Here is a 20,483-nt window from a genome sequence, read left to right on the forward strand (position 1 = left end):
GGGATTGTTGGCTCCAGCGAAAAGTCCATTTCCTTGCATTTTTCGTCTTCTAGAGGCCATCCACATTCCTTGATTGATTCCTTTTCCTCCATCTTCAAAGCCAGCAACAGCTGGTGGAGTCTTTTGCTGCCATCGTTATGATTTTGTCTCTCACCTCCCTCTTTTACTTACCAAAACCTTGTTTTAATATTGGGCCTACCCTAATAATCCAGGATAATCTTCCCATATCAAAATTAGCTGATGAGCAAACTTGATTCTATCTGTAACAATTTCCTTTTGCCACATAACCTGTTCACAAGTTATGGGATTAGGATGGAGACATCTCTGGGGAGTGAGCTATTCTGCCTATCCATAGTGAAGGATTCTAAAATAAGCTTGAGCTCTTAGAAAAATCACCTGCCTCTAGGAAGTATCCCTTGCAAATATTTCAAATGTTTGACTAGAAATGCCAATAACTGATTTATCACTTTCTCATTACCTATGATATAGAAAATCTTTAAATTTTTAATTTTTAAATCAGGGGTAAAGGAGCAGATTAGGAAGGTACAAGTTTTTAAATGGGAAGAATAATATACCTACTTCTTAGCATTGTTGTAAGGATTAAATAAAGTAACTACCATAAAGTATGTGCTCAATAAAAAAAACTAGCCAAAATGGGTGATGGGTATTAAGGAGGACACTTGTGATGAGCACTGTTATACATAAGTGATAAATCACTAAATTTTACACCTGAAACCAATTTTACCATATATGTTAACTAACTACAATTTTAAATAACTTGAAATGGAGCAGGGTGGTGGGGAGGAATATTTTTATATTGGTCCAGTGTCCAGGTTTTTGGGCTCCTCACTTAGGCAATATTGCTCTGTAGAAGAGGGACAGCTAGAACATCTACTTTCCTGAGAAAATACAGGCTGTGGGTCACACCCATATATTCTCCCTTCACCTCAAAATATCTTAAATCATCCCTTCCATTATGGGTCAGGAGGAACACCTCCCTCCTTTGCTTTCTAAATCCAGGTATAAAATAGGTGTCATTTCTTTCCCATACCAGATCTAAGTCAATTATCTGCTGTCTTGTACCTTTATTCTCTTTCTCTAGGCTCCATCTCCTATCCCTGCAAATGTATCCTATCTGCCTCTACTTGAAAAGTGTTGACTGCTTCTCCTACCAGAAAAGCTACAGAGTTGCCAGCTCTAGGGTGCCCATTCACATTACATTTTTCCCCATATGCCTGTTCCATCTCTTGCCATCATCTCACTATCAGACTACTCAGGAATAGAGAAGACACTTACTATATTCACTTACTCACCACCTACTACTCATTTCTAACTTCCTGGCTGTCTGATATTTGCCCTCTTTCCCCCCCCCCCCCCCAAGACCTCTTTCTGATTACAGAATCTGAAACTTTTTTTTTTTCACTCTTCATGCTGCTTGACCTCTTTTCCTACCTTAGTGTCTCCTCTCTGAGTTTCCATGACATTTGACTCTCCTGGTTTCACTCATCTTTGCTTCCCTAATGTGGATAGTTCTGAGTTTTCTGCCCTTGATCGTCTTCTACATTGTCCTCCTTAGTTACCATTCTCACTTCTGTTGAAAAGAAAGAAACTTGCCTCCATTATAGGTCATCCTAAGTATTTCTATTTGGTTCGTTTTCCCAATACATGGCTCTTGTGATGTGATTTCTCTTATTAAAAGTCCTGAATGAAAAAAAAAATCTTGAATGATTGAGGGAGTGGGACTTATGGGGTCAAAGGTGGAAAGGAGATTGAATTCCCTTTGGTGGCCTCTTGAAGAATCTACTACACGTACATACTACATATTCTAAAAACATAAAATTTTAGTTAACGCAAAAACTTAGATCTAATTGGCTAAGTCCAAATATCCTAGTTTTGCATAAAACCTTTCATGATGTGGGCCCAACTTAAGTTTACAGCCCTATTCCATGTTAGTCTCTTGTGTTTTGTATCACACTGGTTCTCAAAGCATCCTGCACATCAGAGTCACATGAAGAGCTTGAAAAGATGTACCCAGGCCATCGGCCCTACCTGTTGACTTACTGAGTCAGAATCCTCAAAGAAAGGGCCTATAAATCTACCTCTTTTAAGATCTCCAGTGAGTTGCAAGATTATTACTTGGCAGCACTTCAGCCAAAACTTACTACTTACTATTATATATAATTACCTTACATTTTCCGATCTTTTTTGCCTTAATTGCCCGTTTTCTCACCAGTTCTCTGTATCTGCCAATTAAAATCTTCTCCATCCTATCAGATCCAGCTTACATACTATCTTCTTTACTCCCACTTAGCCCAAAGTAAGCACTGAATAGATATTAGCTGTAATTAATATTTTGAATGACTTGGGCAAGTTCCTTCATTGACTTGTGCAGAATCAAAGCTCTAGAAAGAGTCTTAAAAACCTAAATTGAAAAAAAAAAAAAAAAAATTGAAAAAAAAAAAAAAAAAACCTAAATTGACCCACTTTGTTTTATAAATTAGAAAGTGGAGGGATGCCTGGGTGGCCCAGTTGGTTAAGCATCTGACTCTTGATTTTGGCTCAGGTCATGATCTCAGGGTGGTGAGATCGAGCCCCACATCAGGCTCCATTTGCATTGAGGAGTCAGCTTGAGGATTCTCTCTCCCTCTCCCTCTATCCCTCTCTCCCCTGCACTTGGTGGACACCCATCTCTGTGCATTTTCTCTGCGTCTCTCTCAAAAAGATAAATGAGATTTTTTTTTTTTTAGTGGAGACTAAGTAGTTAGAAAACTTGCTTTGGCTAATAAGTAGTAATATCAGGACTAGGATCGAGGCTTTGTGACTTTTAATCCTGTACTACATCTATTACACCACAAGTTCTCAGAATTTTGCATTGTTTAAATGACTACTACTTTACCAGTTTACCGTAGATGAGAGAAAATGGATTCACTTGAAAGTAGTTTACACAGGTCCTTTCTATTCAAGATTTAGGATTTGGGATTTTAACAACTGTAGTTTTCCCGATTTAAATATTTCAGAAAAGTAAAACAAGTCATTGTAACATATACTTGATTTATGATGTCTCCAATTTGCTGTTTGGGAAGAAATATTTCATTCTACTAGAAAGTTAATAGTCCTAGCTTCCAACATGAGAAATACCTTTTGCATGTGAGTATATGTCCTTTTTTTTTTTTTTTTAATTTTATAAACTTAAACCTCCAAATCTAATGGCTATGAACTCAGAAGAATATTTAAAATATTTATTTATACAAACAGGCCACTGAATTCTTTAAAATGAGGAGATTGTTTGGAGTCTTTAAACTTTCATGTGTAATTTTTTAAATCATAAAAATATAATGAAAACCTACTTTCAAATGTTTCCTACATGTTTTTATTCACAAGAAATTCAGCTGCCTGCCAAGATTTATTCTTTTCACATAGGATCACATTGTAGCTATTGTCAGAACCAATAAGGCCTGAAAAGCTAAGAAGCTTGGCTAAATTAACTGACCACTGTTCAACCTTGGAAATTGCAGGATTTGATAGAATTAATGTAGCAATTTGGTTCTGTTATTCGAATATATTTTTTTAAGATTATATTTATTGAATAAATGAGAGACAGAGAGAGGCTGAGACAGGCGGAGGGAGAAGCAGGCTCCATGCAGGGAGCCCGATGTGGGACTCGATCCCAGAACTACAGGATCACAACCTGAGCTGAAGGCAGACGCTCAACCACTGAGCCACCCAGGTGTCCCCAAATATTTTTTGATAAAATTATGATAGTAGTTAGTGTTTCTTTTATTTTTATATTTTTTTAATTTTTTTTTATTTATTTATGATAGTCACAGAGAGAGAGAGAGAGAGAGGGAGAGAGAGAGAGGGGCAGAGACACAGGCAGAGGGAGAAGCAGGCTCCATGCACCGGGAGCCCGATGTGGGATTCGATCCCGGGTCTCCAGGATCGCGCCCTGGGCCAAAGGCAGGCGCCAAACCGTTGCGCCACCCAGGGATCCCTATTTTTATATTTTTAAGTATATAAATAAGATGTCAGAGGAACACCAGCATGTCAAAGACATGAATGATAATTCAGAGCATATGAACTAAGTACCTTATTAATTAAATTATTAAAAAGAAATTTATAACTAGTCCTGGAAATAAATCCAATGACTATTATTTAAGACTCTTTAAAAGAATTGAGCAGGGGATCCCTGGGTGGCTCAGCAGTTTGGCACCTGCCTTTGGCCCAGGGCGCCATCCTGGAGTCCCGGATCGAGTGCTCCCGGCATGGAGCCTACTTCTCCCTCCTCCTGTGTCTCTGCCTCTTTCTCTCTATGTCTATCATAAATAAATAAATAAATCTTTAAAAAAAATAAAAGAATTGAGCAAAATAAATAATAAATAAATAAATAATAAATAGAATTGAGCCCCAATGTATGAGAGGATTAGAAGGTTACTGGATTGAAATACAACAGCTTATCCCATGACCAAGAGGCTGAGTTTAACAAATGTTTGGTCAGGACAAAATTCTGAAGATGAATTTCCACTACATTTAAATGGCAGCTATCAAAACTCAGCTCTGCACGTGGTTGTCTGAAGAAGGAGAAATCAGGGTAAGTCTAACTAAAAACAGATATTAAGAGATAGCAAGAGCTGGATAAAAAGCACCAGATTAGATTGATTCAGATGGTAAAATGGGCAAATGACCTAGCCAAGGGCAGCCCCCGTGGCCCAGTGGTTTAGCGTCCCCTTCAGCCCAGGGTGTGATCCTGGGGACCCAGGATCAAGTCCCATGTCAGGATCACTGCATGGAGCCTGTTTCTCCCTCTGCCTGTGTCTCTGCCTCTCTCTCTGTGTCTCATGAATAAATAAAAATCTTAAAAAAACAAAAAACCTTTAAGAAGATATGACATTATGGGGAATGTGTTAAGTAGCTTCCAAAACAGTTGAATGCTCACCTCAGGCTTCTAAATACCTGTTTGCTTGCTTTTGTTTGACTTATCTAGTTCAGTGCCATGTGTTAGGAATGTTTGATAACTGTTCCCTAGTAAGATGAGAACTAAGATGCTGTTGTTAAATGAGTCGTATGAAAAAATGCCCTTGAAATGAAGGATTTAGCCAGTGTGTCTCTGTAAAACATGACAGGAATGATATCAATATTGTCTATGTATTAAATGCCTCATTTTTTTTTTAATTTTTATTTATTTATGATAGTCACACAGAGAGAGAGAGAGAGGCAGAGACACAGGCAGAGGGAGAAGCAGGCTCCATGCACCGGGACCCGACGTGGGATTCGATCCCGGGTCTCCAGGATCACGCCCTGGGCCAAATGCAGGCGCCAAACCGCTGCGCCACCTAGGGATCCCTAAATGCCTCATTTTTAAGGATGCTTCATCAATAACAAATACTCCAACTAGAATTTACCAAATTCTTAGTCTTCATAAATTGAAAACCACTTATTTTGTAGGTTATAGTGCCATCATGTGGATGTCTTTTCGTAAAATGAAATGTAGCATTTTAGTAATAGAGACTATTTTTATGATTGGGAAACCCAGTCACCCACACACAGGCATGACAACTTATAATTTAGTGCTGATTTCTAAGACTGGCTGTATATAGATTCACTTGGGATTTCTGAATCTATGTTGTTAGCATGTAGAATTTGGAAACATTTTTTAGATGATAAAAAGACTTTCTGAATATAATAGCTTGAATATTCATGCTGTCTCTACAGATGGTCAGAGTTTTCTTTTTAACATGTCTATTATAAAGGATACAGATGAACAGCCAGATGAAAAGATACTAGGTCTAGAAGAATCCCAAGCACAGGAGCTTCTGTCCTTTGGAGTTGGGGTGTGCCACCATCCTGGCACATGGATGTGTTCCCAACCTGGAAGCTCTCAGAATCCCATAGTTTATAGAGATTTTATAGAGGCTGCATCATGTAGGCAATCTCCAGCCTCCAGAGGATTGGGGGGGGGGGGGGGGTTAAAGTTCCAAGCTTCTTTTTTTAAAAAAATTTTAAAATGTGTTTATTTGAAAGAAAGAGAGCACAAGCTGGGGACCCACAGAAATATAGAGTTGGAAGGAACCTTAGAATTCTTCTGCATTTAAGTTTTATTTAGCAGTTTAACTCCTTTTTAAGATAAAAACTGAACTAACAGTGGTGCCTGGGTGGCTCAGTCATTTGGGCATCTGCCTTTGGCTCAGGTCATGATCTCGGGGTCCTGAGATTGAGCCCCACATCAGGCTCCCTGCTCAGCACAGAGTCTGCTTCTCCCTCTTCCTCTCCTCCCTGCTCATGTGTGCTCCCCTCTTTCAACTCACCCTGTCTCTCAAATAAAATCTTAAAAAAAAAAAAAAACTAATAAAAACAAGTACTCTGAAGCTGAGACTGAACCCTAAAGTCCTCCAAGAAGAAGGATGTGGTTGGGAATGCCCTTTGGATTTCTCAGTTAGAATATTGTTTAACAAACATTGGATGTTACTTTGTGTAGGCACTGTATATAGGCAATAAAAATGTGAGGGAGAGTCTGTCCAGTGTTACAGAAAACAAGAATGTACAGGAACTTTAGAAAATAGCAACTTTTAAGAGGTGAACAGAAAGGAAAAGAACCAGCAAAGACATTTGGAAGTGTGTCCTGTGAGACAGGAGCAGACCACAATGAGTATAGTATGGATTGGCTGACCTGCACCTGAGCTCCTTTTCTCCTCTACTCTCCCACCAGTAACAGTGATTGAAGAAGAAGGGCTTTCAGGTACCCTGAAGGTAGATGATGTCTGAAGTGGAGAAAATGGTGAATGCTTGAGGCTTGAGTCAGATTACTACCCTAGAAGCACCATATCCCTCGTCCTAACCTCATCTGGAGGAGCACAAACCAGTATCTAGGTTTATCTTCCTTTCCCTTTCTAGCCAAGTAAACACTTAGTAAACACTTAGTAAACACTTGGAAGTCTGACAAATCTGGAATCAGATCCTGATGATCCCAAGGAGTAAATATGAGCACAGGGGGAAGCTTCTGAAACATCTGAGGAGCAATATAACTACTAAAGAAAAACAATCATAGAAACTGCTTGTAACAGAGAAAATCAAACTAATGGATCCAGAGGAAAAGAATTTAAAATAAGTTTCAGGGCAGCCCCGGTGGCCCAGCAGTTTAGCGCCACCTTCAGCCTGGGGTGTGATCCTGGGGGCCTGGGATGGAGTCCCATGTCGGGCTCCCTGCATGGAGCCTGCTTCTCCCTCTGCCTGTGTCTCTGCCCCCCTCCCCCCGTGTGTGTGTGTGAGTGTGTGTGTGTCTCATGAATATATAAATAAAATCTTTAAGAAAAAGAAACATATGAGACTTTGTACTGTTTTGCTTTAACAGTTATCCTTTAGAGAAATTAAAATAAAATAAATTTTATCTGCATTTATCCAACATTCTTCATTTCTTTGTGTAAATCCAAGTTTCAATCCAATATTATTTATCCTCTTGAAGAACTTCCTTTAACATTTCTTGTGGAATAGGTCTGATGGCAATGAGTTCTCTGTTTTTGTTTGTCTAAAGAAGACTTTATTTCTCCTTCACTTTTGAAAGATATTGTTGCTGGGTATAGATTTCTAGGTTGACTGATTTTTCCTCAGCATTTAAGGTATTACACCATTGTCTTCTGGCTTGCCTGGTTTCTAACAAGAGGTCCTCTGTAATCCATACCTTTTGTCTTCGTGTCATTCCCTCCTCTCTCCTGTGGTTGCCTTCAGGATGCTATGTTTGTCTTTTGTTTTCATCATTTTGAATAGGATATGTCTGTGTGTGTTTACCTTGATTAGTGTTCTCTCGGTTTCATGGATCTTTAGTTTGGTGTCTACCATTGAATTTGGAAAATTCTTAAGTATCCTTTGCTTGAATATTTCTTCTGCTGTCATACTCTCTTCTCTTTCAGGTGTTCCAATTATGCAGATGTTTGATATCACACAGCTCTTTCATTTTCTGTTCTATTTCACTTTTATTTCTCTTAGTGTTTCACTTTGGGTAAGCTCTATTGATTATCTTCAGGGTCACTAATTCTTTCTTCAGCTATGTCAAGTCTACTTATGAGCATATTGAAGCATTCTTCATGTCTGTTACTATGTTCTTTTTGGTACCATTTTCCTATTCTTTTTTGCTAAAATTACATATTTTCCACCTTTTCTAACAGAAACTTTATTTTTCTTTTATTTTCTTTTTAAATAGGGTTCACACTTAGCATGGAGCCCAACACAGGGCTTGAACTCATGACCCTGAGACCAAGACCTGAGCTGAAATCAAGTGTCAGATGCTTAACCAACTGAGCTACCCAGACATCCTTCCATCAGAAACTTTATTTATCATAGTTATTTAAATTCACTGTCAGGTAGCTCCAACATCTGTGTCATACTTAAATCTACCTCTGATGATTGCTTTGTCTCTTGGGAGTATGTTTTTTTTTTGTTGTTGTTTTTCAGTTTTACTACATTTTTATAGTAGGTACTTTAAGGGATTATTTTTTAGGTCTCATCAGCAACATCAAAGTACTGAGTACTCAACAGGATACAGAGCACTGCCAAGTACCTTAGAACATTTACAGGACTTGGAGAGAATGTGGTTCTTGCTGACAAGAAGCTGACATTCGGGGGCTGACAACTCAGACTAAGGGTTGAGAGAACAACAAGGAAATTTATTAAGGCAAATTCTTCACCCCTTTAGCTATTGCGGACTGAATTAATTTTTGAAATTCTCTAATTAAGACACAAATCTAAATTTGGTTGAGAATTCTTTCAGGCTCCAAGTTTTTAACATCCACTTTAACAGAACAGACAGACAACCAGAAGTAAAGACCAGGTTTCTTGAAGTGCAAGGGCCAGAACATCTCATTGTGGCTACTTATTTTAAAAATCACACATTGCACGGTAGGACTAGGGTTATTACACTAGTTTAAAAACAGGCCAAGTGCTGGTGCCGCTTTGCCCTCCTACTAGCATTGGTCATTTAACACAGTGAATGTTGAACATTTGGGTCTACATGTAACCCACAGAGAGCCCACCCTGATCCTAATGTGTGTATCAAATATCCATCAACCTCATGTGTCCTCTGAAAGTTTTATTTATGCCCTATTATGTCAAAAGTAATGTAAATAGGCAAATTATAATAAGCTAATGACCTGCATATTTCCATATGGGTGAAAGTCAGTATATCTTTATAGTAAATAAATGGCAGTCATACCTACCTATATAGAAACAACTCGAGGAGCTCCAGATTTTGTATACTCCCCACCATAAGAGGTATGCAGTCTTTAAGGTTTTCCAACGGTTGTCAGAAAAACAGCAGTTACTCCTGCAGTATCTCATTAGCATCTGATTCAGGTTATGTAATTTAGAAGATATTACAAAGCCAATCTAGAAGTCTGTAATTATTCCAACATGATTCTGTTCTTACCCCTAGAATCACTATCAGAGAGAATAATGCAACATCCTAATCAACAGGACTACAAATGTGCTCTTACAGAAAAACAATCTGATCATCTGGAAAAATCACAGCTACAACCTGGGAACATTCCTATCTGGGATACTGATCTGGACAAGGCACTCGATTTCTAAACAGGAAAACTGTGAGATCAGGGTGAGTTTAGGCTGTCTCTGAGGAAGAGCCTATAAATTTCCAGACTGACCTCCAGTCAAATTCCTCCTCCCAGAACAGTTTCATACTTCCCCATCCCCATCAGCTCAAAGTCTGGCGTTAACTCAAAAAACCAAAACAAATTGGAGCAGAAGTGAACAGATGTGTAAACTCTAGCACATTTTTATTGCTGTATTAATTGAAGACGACGAGCACATCCTATCCAAGCAGTGTTGTTGCAGAAAGCAGGGAAGCAATAGGGATAAGTTAGAAAAGAGACTATGAATTGCGTAGATACTATAAAAGTAAAAACAGGGATCCCTGGGTGGCGCAGCGGTTTGGCGCCTGCCTTTGGCCCAGGGCGCGATCCTGGAGACCCGGGATCGAATCCCCACATCGGGCTCCCGGTGCATGGAGCCTGCTTCTCCCTCTGCCTATGTCTCTGCCTCTCTGTCTCTCTCTGTGTGACTATCATAAATAAATAAAAATTAAAAAAAAAAAAAAAGTAAAAACATGTCTCAAAACTACAAGAAGCCAGCATCCAAAGGAGTCGTTTGTGTCGGTGGCTTGCTAGACTGTGAATTCGCCGGGCTCGCTCTGGCCTGCCGGCACCCCAGCGGCCTACCTCTTTCCTGCGGGTGTTTGCTCCACAGAGCTAGAATGATTGCTACTGAATTGGAGAATTCACAGGCATTCCAGGTTACTCATGTCAGGATTATTCCTTATACAAAGTCTGATGTCAATGAAGATAAACTGGTTTCTGGGTTAATTACTGCAATTTCTTTCTTTTAAAGTCAGTGGGGGGCAGCCCGGGTGGCTGACGGTTTAGTGCCGCCTTCAGCCCAGGGTGTGATCCTGGAGACCCGAGATCCAGTCCCACGTCGGGCTCCCTGCATGGAGCCTGCTTCTCCCTCTGCCTTTGTCTGTCTCTGCCTCTCTCTCTCTCTCTATCTCTCTCTCATGAATAAACAAAATCTTAAAAAACAAAAAAAGTCAGTGGGTTACTTATACAGTAGTATTACAATCCGCCCAGCTTTAATTTCATCCATCTCCATGAAAGCAAAGCACTTGGAGCTGGTGAACCTTTTAGGCTTATAGTGTTGTTTTTTAAGATTTTATTTATTTATTCATGAGAGAGAGAGAGGCAGAGACACAGGCAGAGGGAGAAGTAGGCTCCCTGTGGAGAGTCCAATGTGGGACTCTATCCCAGAACCCCAGAATCAGGACCCCAGCTGAAGGCAGATGCTCAACCACTGAGCCACCCAGGTGCCCTGGCTTGCAGTGTTTGAATTCAAGGAAGATAGCTACATCTTTGGTTTATTTTTCAACATGCTTCTGGAACTCAGTGTCCACATTAAAATGAATTTATATATCTTTTTTTCTTGAAGCCACAGGAGTTAAATCTATGCAATTCAGATCATTTACACTAACTGTAATATAGGGATCGATGCACGCTCTGCATCCTTCAGACCAGTTTTCTCAATTCTGATAGTGAATGACCTCATCCCTGGTTCTGTCTGCAGCTTGTAGTAAAGTGCTGGGAACTCTAGCGGGAAAGGAATCAGGAGACTCTGCTCTAACACCATCCTCTTCTTCAAGTTCCAAATGCTCTTCTTCACCAGGTGCTAAAATTCTTCTTAAAAGAACAGGCTGAACGTCAAATGGGAATTCTTTATTATATGTAAGAATATTCTTTAGGATTGGTTCTAGCTTCAGGTCCTCCAGTTTAAATTCTTCTGTGTGGACTGTAAAGCTGCACTTCATTACTCCAAGCATGTTGCAATTCTGCCTATGGTTTTTTTGTTTTGTTCTATTGTGAGTTCAGAATTATTGTGTTGAGCGTGGGCCTCTTTTTGTAGATGTCTTGCTAATATCTGATATTTGTCTATCGCCTCCACCAGCTGGCCCCAAGAGTCAAAGTCAGCGCCTCTCCTAAAACTGGCACCCCAGCGCTGTAGCAGACTCCCAGTCACCTCTGACGTTGCCTGTGCCCACCCTGTCCCCTCCCACCCCTACCCCAGTGAGGCCAGGCTGAAAGCCACATTTTTTTCTTTTAAGATTTTATTTTATTTTTTTATTTTTTATTTTTTATTATTTTTTAAGATTTTGTTTTTAAGTAATCTCTACACCCAGTGTGGGACTCAAATTTACAACCTCAAATTTTTACAAGGTCAAAAGTCATGTGTCCTACCAACTGAGCCGGCCAGGTGCCCCCTGAAAACCAATTTTTTTGTATAGGACGGTAGAATAGTTTCTATGCCTGGAAACAGGTGCCTCTCTTCCTGCTAGGTCTTTAGCTGGAGGAAAGGTGGGGGATTAATCTAGATAGGAGTTGAGCTGTCTAATTTTTAAATTCCTGTAGCTATATTTTGTGTTAAGGCAGGTTTGGATTACCAGAATAATATTTGTTCAACCCTCAACTTTAGGTCTTCACTTTGTTATGTGTCTCAGAGATCACTTTGTATCTTATTGTACATTTCCAGTTACTCACCCAGCAGTATTTTGCTGTTACTTTTTATTCCAAGTTTGTTAACTTGAAGGGGAAAGGTGCTGAGAGGGGCAGAGAGAAAGGAGTTAGTCACACTTTTTTTCTGACTAAACCTTAGTTTTTAAACAAGATCCATGGATCCCTAAACTTCTGGGAGTGTGTTCTCCTCAGTTCTCCTGCCTCTCTGCCAAGAGTAGGGCTCTTTACCCCTGTTCTTCCCGGCTGCAATGACTTTTCATCAGCACCCTAAGTACAATAGTATTTGTGACCTTTGTAATGAAAGATTAAGACTTTCATTCCATAGTGGAGAATCTCAGAGTGAGATGTCCTTTTCTAGACTGCAAACCAGACACTTTATGAGGGCTCTTTCGAATTTTTTTGGTAAGTGCTGGTAAGGTTTGTGGAGAAAGAGCCCATATGAGGGTATAGACACTGTCCATTTCTACAGGCCCTATGATTTTCATATTGTGCTGACAGCTCCCATTCAGCCTTCAGGAATTCTTCAATTATTTTAGCTATATTTATCTTACCAGTCTCTGGTTGTGCCTGTCTCAAGTAAATTAGTGCTTATATCTCTTCTCTTCCTGTAAACATTGGTCTTTCCTTAGATTTTGGGTCAGTTCGTTGCTCTGTGACCTCAGCTGTCTGACAGCTTCAAAAATTTGAGGTTAGTTGGCCTCTTTTTTATTGTAACAATGAAAGAAATGCTCCTTCCTGCTCTCTCTATCCCCAAATGAACTGAAAGTCAACCCTAGGTAACTTTTAAGTATACAGATGCTTGGGCTTGTCCAAGACTAACTGAGGTACAATATTTATGTGTGAGAACCAGGGATTAGTATTTCCTAACTCCTCAGATGATTCTTCTTGTGTTCATCTAACTTTGAGTACCACTGTGCTGTGTGTGAGAATGAATTGGAGGGGACATATTGGAGGTGGGAAACACTTGGAAGTCTCACAAATCTGGAATCAGATCATGATGACTTGTCTTTGAATGGTGTCATTGGAAGGCAGATAAGTGAATTGACCAAAATTAATTTTATGATTGATAGATTGGAGAAATAAAGTGAGATGGAAATCTGAGGACAATGTATAGGTTTTTGATGGGTTTGAGGTCACATCAAGTAGGGGAAATTTATAGGAGCATTGTGTTTGGGAGTAAGTATAGTTCATTTTTGGACATGTTCATTTGAAATGCCTATTAATAGGCAAATGTTGATGTAGACAATTTGACTTATAAATCAATAGAGAGGTGAGAGAGAGAATGAGAGAGAGAAACTGGTTGAAGATATATATTTGGAGTTGTTAGCATAGAGATGGCAATAGAAGATACACAGTGTATATGCTTGCCAGCCCTTGAGAATGTGGGGAGAAGAAACCTAACACTGAAACCTAGTGAATTCAACTTCTAATGGTGAGGTAGAAAATTCCAGTAAAAATTATTTATAAGTTATTCAATATTCAATGTTATAAATAATAAAATCTACTCTGTAATTGTATATGTAGTTGACATCTTCAGTTAAACAAAACTTAGAAATTACTTGACATACATAATAAAATCTGATATGTATATAATCACCTGTAATCAATCTGAATCTGTATGTACACAATTTTTATATTTTCTCCATATAGTAATTCTTTTATCCATATATTTATCCAAGAAATATATATTGAATACCTATTATGTACTGATATTTTCCTAGGAACTGGGGACACAATAGTAAAGAAGACAATGCCATTACTCTACTGGAACTAGCAATATTGAAAGAAATACCAAATACTTATTTATTTGGCCAGTCATGGCACTTAGACAAATAATAGCATTTATTTATTTATTTATTTTTTTAATAGCATTTAATATTTACTGAGTACTACACATATGAAACACTTTATATATTGTTTTTAAAATTCTCGCAAATCATATTCCTATATTATAAAAAGTAATAGTTTCAGATTGAAAGGATTGAAAGAGTGCTAAACAAGGGATAAGGAAAAAAGCCACACCCAGATACATTATTGTGTAATTAAAGATCATCAGAATGGAAACAGTAGATTGGTGGTTGCCAGAGGCTGGGGGTATAGGAGAAATGGGTGGTGTGATGGTCAAAGGGTACAAACTTCCAGGTATAAGATGAGTAAGTTCTGGGGATTTAATGTACAATATGGTAACTATGGTTAGCAATGCTGTATTGCATATGTGAACGTTTCTAAAAGAGTAGACCTTAAATATTCTTTTTTTTTTAATTTATTTTTTATTGGTGTTCAATTTACTAACATACAGAATAACCCCCAGTGCCCATCACCCATTCACTCCCACCCCCCGCCCTCCTCCCCTTCTACCACCCCTAGTTCGTTTCCCAGAGTTAGCAGTCTTTACGTTCTGTCTCCCTTTCTGATATTCGCCACACATTTCTTCTCCCTTCCCTTACATTCCCTTTCACTATTATTTATATTCCCCAAATGAATGAGAACATATAATGTTTGTCCTTCTCCGACTGACTTACTTCACTCAGCCTTAAATATTCTTATTACACACACACAAAGGTAACTATGTGAAGTGATAGATGTGTTAAACCTTACCATAATATACCATTGTTCAATACATACATATATCAAGTCATCACATTGTACACTTCAAATATATACAAGTTATATGTCAATTATATCTCAATAAACCTGGAATAAATAAAGACTATAAGAGAAAAAAACTAGATATAGATCTTTCCAGGTAATCTATTTCTTCTTAAGATAATTTTCTTAAAAAGAAGTAGTTTTCTTAAGAAGAAGAAACTTCTTGGGATGCCTGGGTGGCTCAGTGGTTGAGCGTCTGCCTTTGGCTCAGGGCATGATTCTGGAGTACCAGGATCAAGTACATCAGGCTCCCTGCATGGAGTCTGCTTCTCCTTCTGCCTCTGTCTCTGCCTTTTTCTCTGTGTCTCTCATGAATAAATAAATAAAAATCTTAAAAAAAAAAAAAAAAAAGAAGGAAGAAACTTCTTAAGTTTTTGTGGTTTCTTTTTTTTTTTTTTTTTTTTTTTTGCGGTTTCTACCTTACAAAGAATTTCTCTATTTCATTTAATTTGTCAAATGTATTAGCATAAAATTGTTCAAGATATTCCAAATTATCCTTTAATATCTGTAAGATCTATAGTGATAGCTTCTCTTCCAAGCTTACTATTGGTAATTTTTATATTTATTTTTCTCTCTTTGGGATCCCTGGGTGGCGCAGCGGTTTGGTGCCTGCCTTTGGCCCAGGGCGCGATCCTGGAGACCCGGGATCGAATCCCCACGTCGGGCTCCCGGTGCATGGAGCCTGCTTCTCCCTCTGCTTGTGTCTCTGCCTCTCTCTCTGTGTGTGACTGTTGTAAATTTAAAAAATATATATATTTTTCTCCCTTTTTTCTTTATCAATTTTTTGCTCTTTACAAAGAAATGACATTTGGATTCATTGATTTCTCTTTATGTTTTCATTAATTTTTGTTATTTTTGTTATTGTTTTCTTCTCCTTATTTTGGGTGTAATTTTCCCTCTTTATCTGAGACTTTGTTTTGTAGTAAAAGGATTAATGTCATAAATTTTCCTCTAAGTACTGCTTCAGCAGTATCTTACAAAGTTTTACACGTTACATTTTCATTTAAAATTTTTTGTATTTAAATTCAATTTAGTTAACATACAGTGTGTTATTAGTTTCAGGGGTAGAATGTAGTAACTCATCAGTTGCATATAACACCCAGTACTCATTATATCAGGTGACCTCCTTAATGCCCATCACCCCATTACTCACCTCAATTTGTTTCCTATAGTTAAGAGTCTCTTATGGTTTGCTTCCCTCTGTGTTTTTATCTTATTTTTCTTTCCCTTCCCCTATGTTCATCTCTTTTGTTTCTTAAATTCCACATATGAGTGAAATCATGTATTTGTCTTTCTCTAACTGACTTATTTCATTTAACATAAAACCCTCTAGTTCCATCCACGTCATTACATATATTTTCATTTTCATTCAGTTCAAGATATTTTCTAATTTCCCTTTTGTTTTCTCCTTTACCTAATGGATTATATAAAAATGTCCTGTTTGTGACAGTGACAAACTCCCTTAGTTTTTGTTTATCTGAAAAAGTCTTTATTATGACTTCAACTTTGAAAGATATTTTTGATGGATGAGGTATTCTCATAATTTTTTTGGATTGATAATTTTTTTCCAATGCTTTAAAGATACTTCTTCATATTTTTCTCACTTTCATAGTTTTTTTTTTTAAAGATTTTATTTATTTATTCATGAGAGGCAGAGACACAGGCAGAGGGAGAAGCAGGCTTCCTGCAGGGAGCCTGATGCAGGACTCAATTTCAGGACTCTGGGATCATGACCTTAGCCAAAGGCAGATGCTTAACGACTGAACCACCAAAGTGCCCCCTGAGTTTCATAGTTTCTGATGAGAAATATGTTTTGATTCTTTCTTTCTATATAATGTGTTCTCTTTCTCTGGCTGCTTTTTTTTTTTTTTTTTTTTTTTTTTTTTTAGAGAGAGAGGTGGTGGGGAGAGGGAGAGAGAAACTTAAGCAGACTCCTCACTGAGCATGGAGCCCCACTCTGGGCTCCATCTCACTCCGAGCTCAATCCCACAACCCCAAGATCATGTCCTGAGCTGAAGCCAAGGCTCTGGCACTTAAAAATTGTGCCACCCAGGCACTCCTCTGTCTGCTTTTAAGATGTTCTCTCGGGCAGCCTGGGTGGCTCAGCGGTTTAGTGCTGCCTTCAGCCCAGGGTGTGATTCTGGAGACCTGGGATTGAGTCCCGCGTCAGGCTCCCTGCATGGAGCCTGCTTCTCCCCCTGCCTGTGTCTCTGCCTCTCTCTATGTCTCTCATGAATAAATAAATAAAATCTTTTTAAAAAATGTTCTATCATTGATGTTCAACAATTTGATGATGATGTGCCTTGTAATGTTTTTCTTTATATATGTTCTGCTTGTAATTCTTTGAGCTTCTTGGATCTGTTTAGTTTTTCATCAAATTTGGAAAATATTTTGGCCATTTTTTCTTTAAAACTTCTTTGGTGCCTGCCTGTTTCTAGATTCCACTTATACATATGTAGACCATTTCATATTATCCCATAGGTAACTGATGCTCTATTCATTTTGTTTTCTCTTTGTGCTTCTGTTATAGTTTCTATTGCTATTTCTTCAAATTCACTGATGTTATCTTCTGTAGTATCTGGTCTGCTTTAAATCCTATACAGTGTGTTTTTAAATTTCAGGTATATTTTCATTTTGAGAAGTTCTATTTGGACCTTTTATATATTTTTTCCTTTCTCTCTTTATCATGTCCATGTTTTCCTTTACTTTTGTGAATATATATTTTATATCTATAAGGTCTGTTTTAAATAGTTTGTCTGCTAGCTTCATCATATCTATTATTTCTAGATTTGTTTCTGTTGATTGAGTTTTCTATTTTTCTCCTTACTGTGGATCATGTCCTCTTGTTTCTTTGCATGTTTCATGATTTTTAATCATATGACAGATACTGTGAATTTTACATTCTTGGTTGCTGGATTCTGTCGAATTTCTTTAAACAGTGGATAGGTAAGTACTTGAAACTGGATCCATTTAATATTTTAAGATTACCAAGGTAGATGAAGAACAGCCTTTAGTCTTGGATGATTTTAATCCCATAATTAAGGCAATAATTTTCTGAGAATTCTATTTGATTGCCCTGTGTAATATAAGATCTTTCCACTTTGGCTTATGGAATCATAAATACTTTATTCCCAGTCCTGTGTAAGGTCTAGGAATTACTTTGTTTTTCCTAGAATCTGCTCCATAGGTCATTTCCTTGGACCCAGTTATATTCTTTTACTGCATGCACAGCCAAAAACAAAGCCAAAGACTCTTCCAGGTCCCAACCTATCTCTCAGAGTTCTGTCTTCTGTACTACTTTGTCCTGCAAATTCTAGGGACTTTGGCCTCTCTGAACTCTTGTATCTAGCTCTTCAACTCAGCCAAAGATCTAGACTCTGTCTAGGTTGCCCTTCCCTGTGCTATAGCCTTGAAACTGGCAAATTAGTTCAACTGTAAGGTTCAGTTTGTTTTTTCCGTTTCTTCAGGGATCATAGTCCTGCACTGCCTGTTATCCATTGTCTGAAAACTTTTGTTTTATATATTTGTATGGTTTTCTTGTTTTAGAATTGTATTTATTTATTATTTATCCTCTAAATACAATTCTAGCCTCTCCATCCTGGGTAAAGCAGATAACTGGCAGATGAGATTTCTGCAAAATTTTGTAAGATTCAAAATATGGGTTGGAGCTAAGACGACAACTATGCATAGAAATCATGTGCATCTATAAGTATGGATCTATGGCAATGTCTTTTGAAGCTCATAATCTCACAGTTTCAGCTATCAGATGGCTTGGTCTCCTCCCTTCTGATATTAAACGGTTAAATATACCTAGAGATACTTTAATTCCACTGACAAAATGGGACCAAATGAAACTTGACAGTGTCCTAAAAAGACCTTATGTTACTTGACAACCATTTTGGAGAAAAGAAATGGAAATAATGGCAGACTCTAAAATGAAGGCAGAAATTCAAGCTTTGACCTTCCTATCATCAGATTATCTCTCCAGAGTGTACCTACCTAACAAATTAAAATTTGGAGGATGGATATAAAAATATATCAGAATATATCTTTTGATTTGCAAGAGATTTTTCATTAGTTTTCAGTAGTAGATACTGTTGTGGGAAGAACATATATTCCTGATTCTGTAGAGATAAAATAATTTTCCATTAGTGATCTTTTTTGTCAAAACAGCTTTCTTTAGAAGACTTTGTTTTATCCTCCTCTGTAGAGACTGAGTTGTATCCTATGTTCTAAAGTAAATTATAAAAGAGCATATGTTACTTTGGCTTTACCACTTTATTTGAAAAAATATTTATACATGCCATCAAAGTCTGCAGGAATATTTTAATTTCTATAATGCAACTAATGTTAAGCCATAAAGCATCTTTTTAGTATCAAAACTAATAATCTAAATTTGAGAGGCTGCAAATGAATTAAAATGTCTAGCATTTCCTTTTTAGTTGCGCTTTTGTGTTTTGCCTTCGTGGTGTAGGGGTCGTACCCCCTTCTTTCACTTGTGAAAGTAGTAAAATTTATTATGAATAAATATTTGGGTTGATACAGAAAAAAAAAGAAAAAAATGAGATTGGATAGATTAAATGAGGAAATTGAGATGGAACTGGGACGAATATCGTCTAGAAATCTTGGTCGTGATGACAGAGTTATTGGCAATCACGGAAAAGAAGCAAGATTTCCTTTCCTGGATGAAAATGTCGTCTCCTTTCTAAATTCCCTACCAGTTTGGAAAAAGGCAGACTTGACTTTACCCCGTGGAATTGGTGAAAAACTGATTTTGCGTCTTGCAGCAGTGGAACTTGGCTTAACAGCCTGTGCTCTTCTGCCAAAACGGGCCATGCAGTTTGGATCCAGAATTGCAAAAATGGAAAAGAATAATGAAAAGGCATCTGATAAATGTGGAAGGCTCCAGGTCATTTCCTTAGAAGACCTCTCTATTGAAAAGGAGATTGAAGTGTAATATTTCACGACGTAACAGCATTTACTGAACGATGATTGTGTAAAAATAAAACACTGTGCTGCTTTATTATCATAAAAAAAAATCTCAAAAAAGCTCAAAAGCTCAAATCAAATCTCCTCCTCCTGGATCTCAAAAAAGCTCAAAAGCTCAAATCAAATCTCCTCCTCCTGGAGGAGAACTCGCAGCTCCGGGACGCGGTGCAGTGGCTGCCGGCCGAGGTGGAACTTTTTTTTTTTTTTTTAACTCTTTTATTGAAGTGGGAGACGGACACACACGAACAGTCTTTTCTGATGCGGCCTCCGGGCTCAGCGAGGCGCGGGCTGGGGGCGCCGGGCGCGGGGCCTCGGAGCGCGGCGCGGGCGGTGCACGGCTGGAGCGGGCGCAGCTCTGCGGGGCTGTAAAGCGGGGGCTCGAGGCCGGAGCCCGCCCCGTCCAGCAAGCGGTGCGCCAGGCTCAGCTCGCGTCCTGCGGCCTCGGCCTCCGGCAGCGGCAGCTCCAGAAAGTAGGTGGCGAGCAGCGTCACCTGGGGGCGGCTCCGGGCGGCGGCGAGGAGCGCGAGGCGGAGCAGCGGGCCCGGGTGCTGCAGCGGCTCCAGGCGGCTCGGGATGCGGCGCTCGGCGCGCCCGAGCTCGGCCCGCGAGGAGGAGCCGGCGCCCAGGAAGCAGAGGGACAAAAGGTGGGTGAATTTTCCGGCGCTAATAAGGAAAAACTTGAAGCCACCATAAATGAATTAATCTAATTACATTTTCTGAAAACATAACCAGCCCATGGCTGCTGAAAACTTGTAATTTTTTTTTATTTACAAAAAGGAAAGATCA

General features: G+C 38.7%; 1 protein-coding gene and 1 pseudogene across 6 annotated transcripts in view; one reads left to right on the forward strand and one right to left on the reverse strand.

The window, feature by feature from the left end:
• The window catches only part of CUL2 (cullin 2), a 166,580-nt gene that overhangs the window by 1,149 nt on the left and 144,948 nt on the right, over positions 1–20,483 (forward strand). For 4 of the 6 annotated variants that reach the window (XM_025478462.3, XM_025478471.3, XM_025478466.3 and 1 more), the window contains exon 2: positions 9,419–9,595. The gene's annotated coding sequence lies outside the window, so the exon portion shown is untranslated. Of the gene's footprint in view, positions 1–4,495; positions 4,589–9,418; positions 9,596–20,483 lie in introns of all 6 variants that reach the window. The other 2 variants (XM_025478463.3, XM_035714050.2) reach the window with 1 other exon arrangement.
• On the reverse strand, positions 10,308–20,434 carry LOC112678992 (axin interactor, dorsalization-associated protein-like; annotated as a pseudogene).

This window comes from Canis lupus, chromosome 2, assembly GCF_003254725.2.
Source record: "Canis lupus dingo isolate Sandy chromosome 2, ASM325472v2, whole genome shotgun sequence".
NCBI classification, from domain to species: domain Eukaryota; kingdom Metazoa; phylum Chordata; class Mammalia; order Carnivora; family Canidae; genus Canis; species Canis lupus.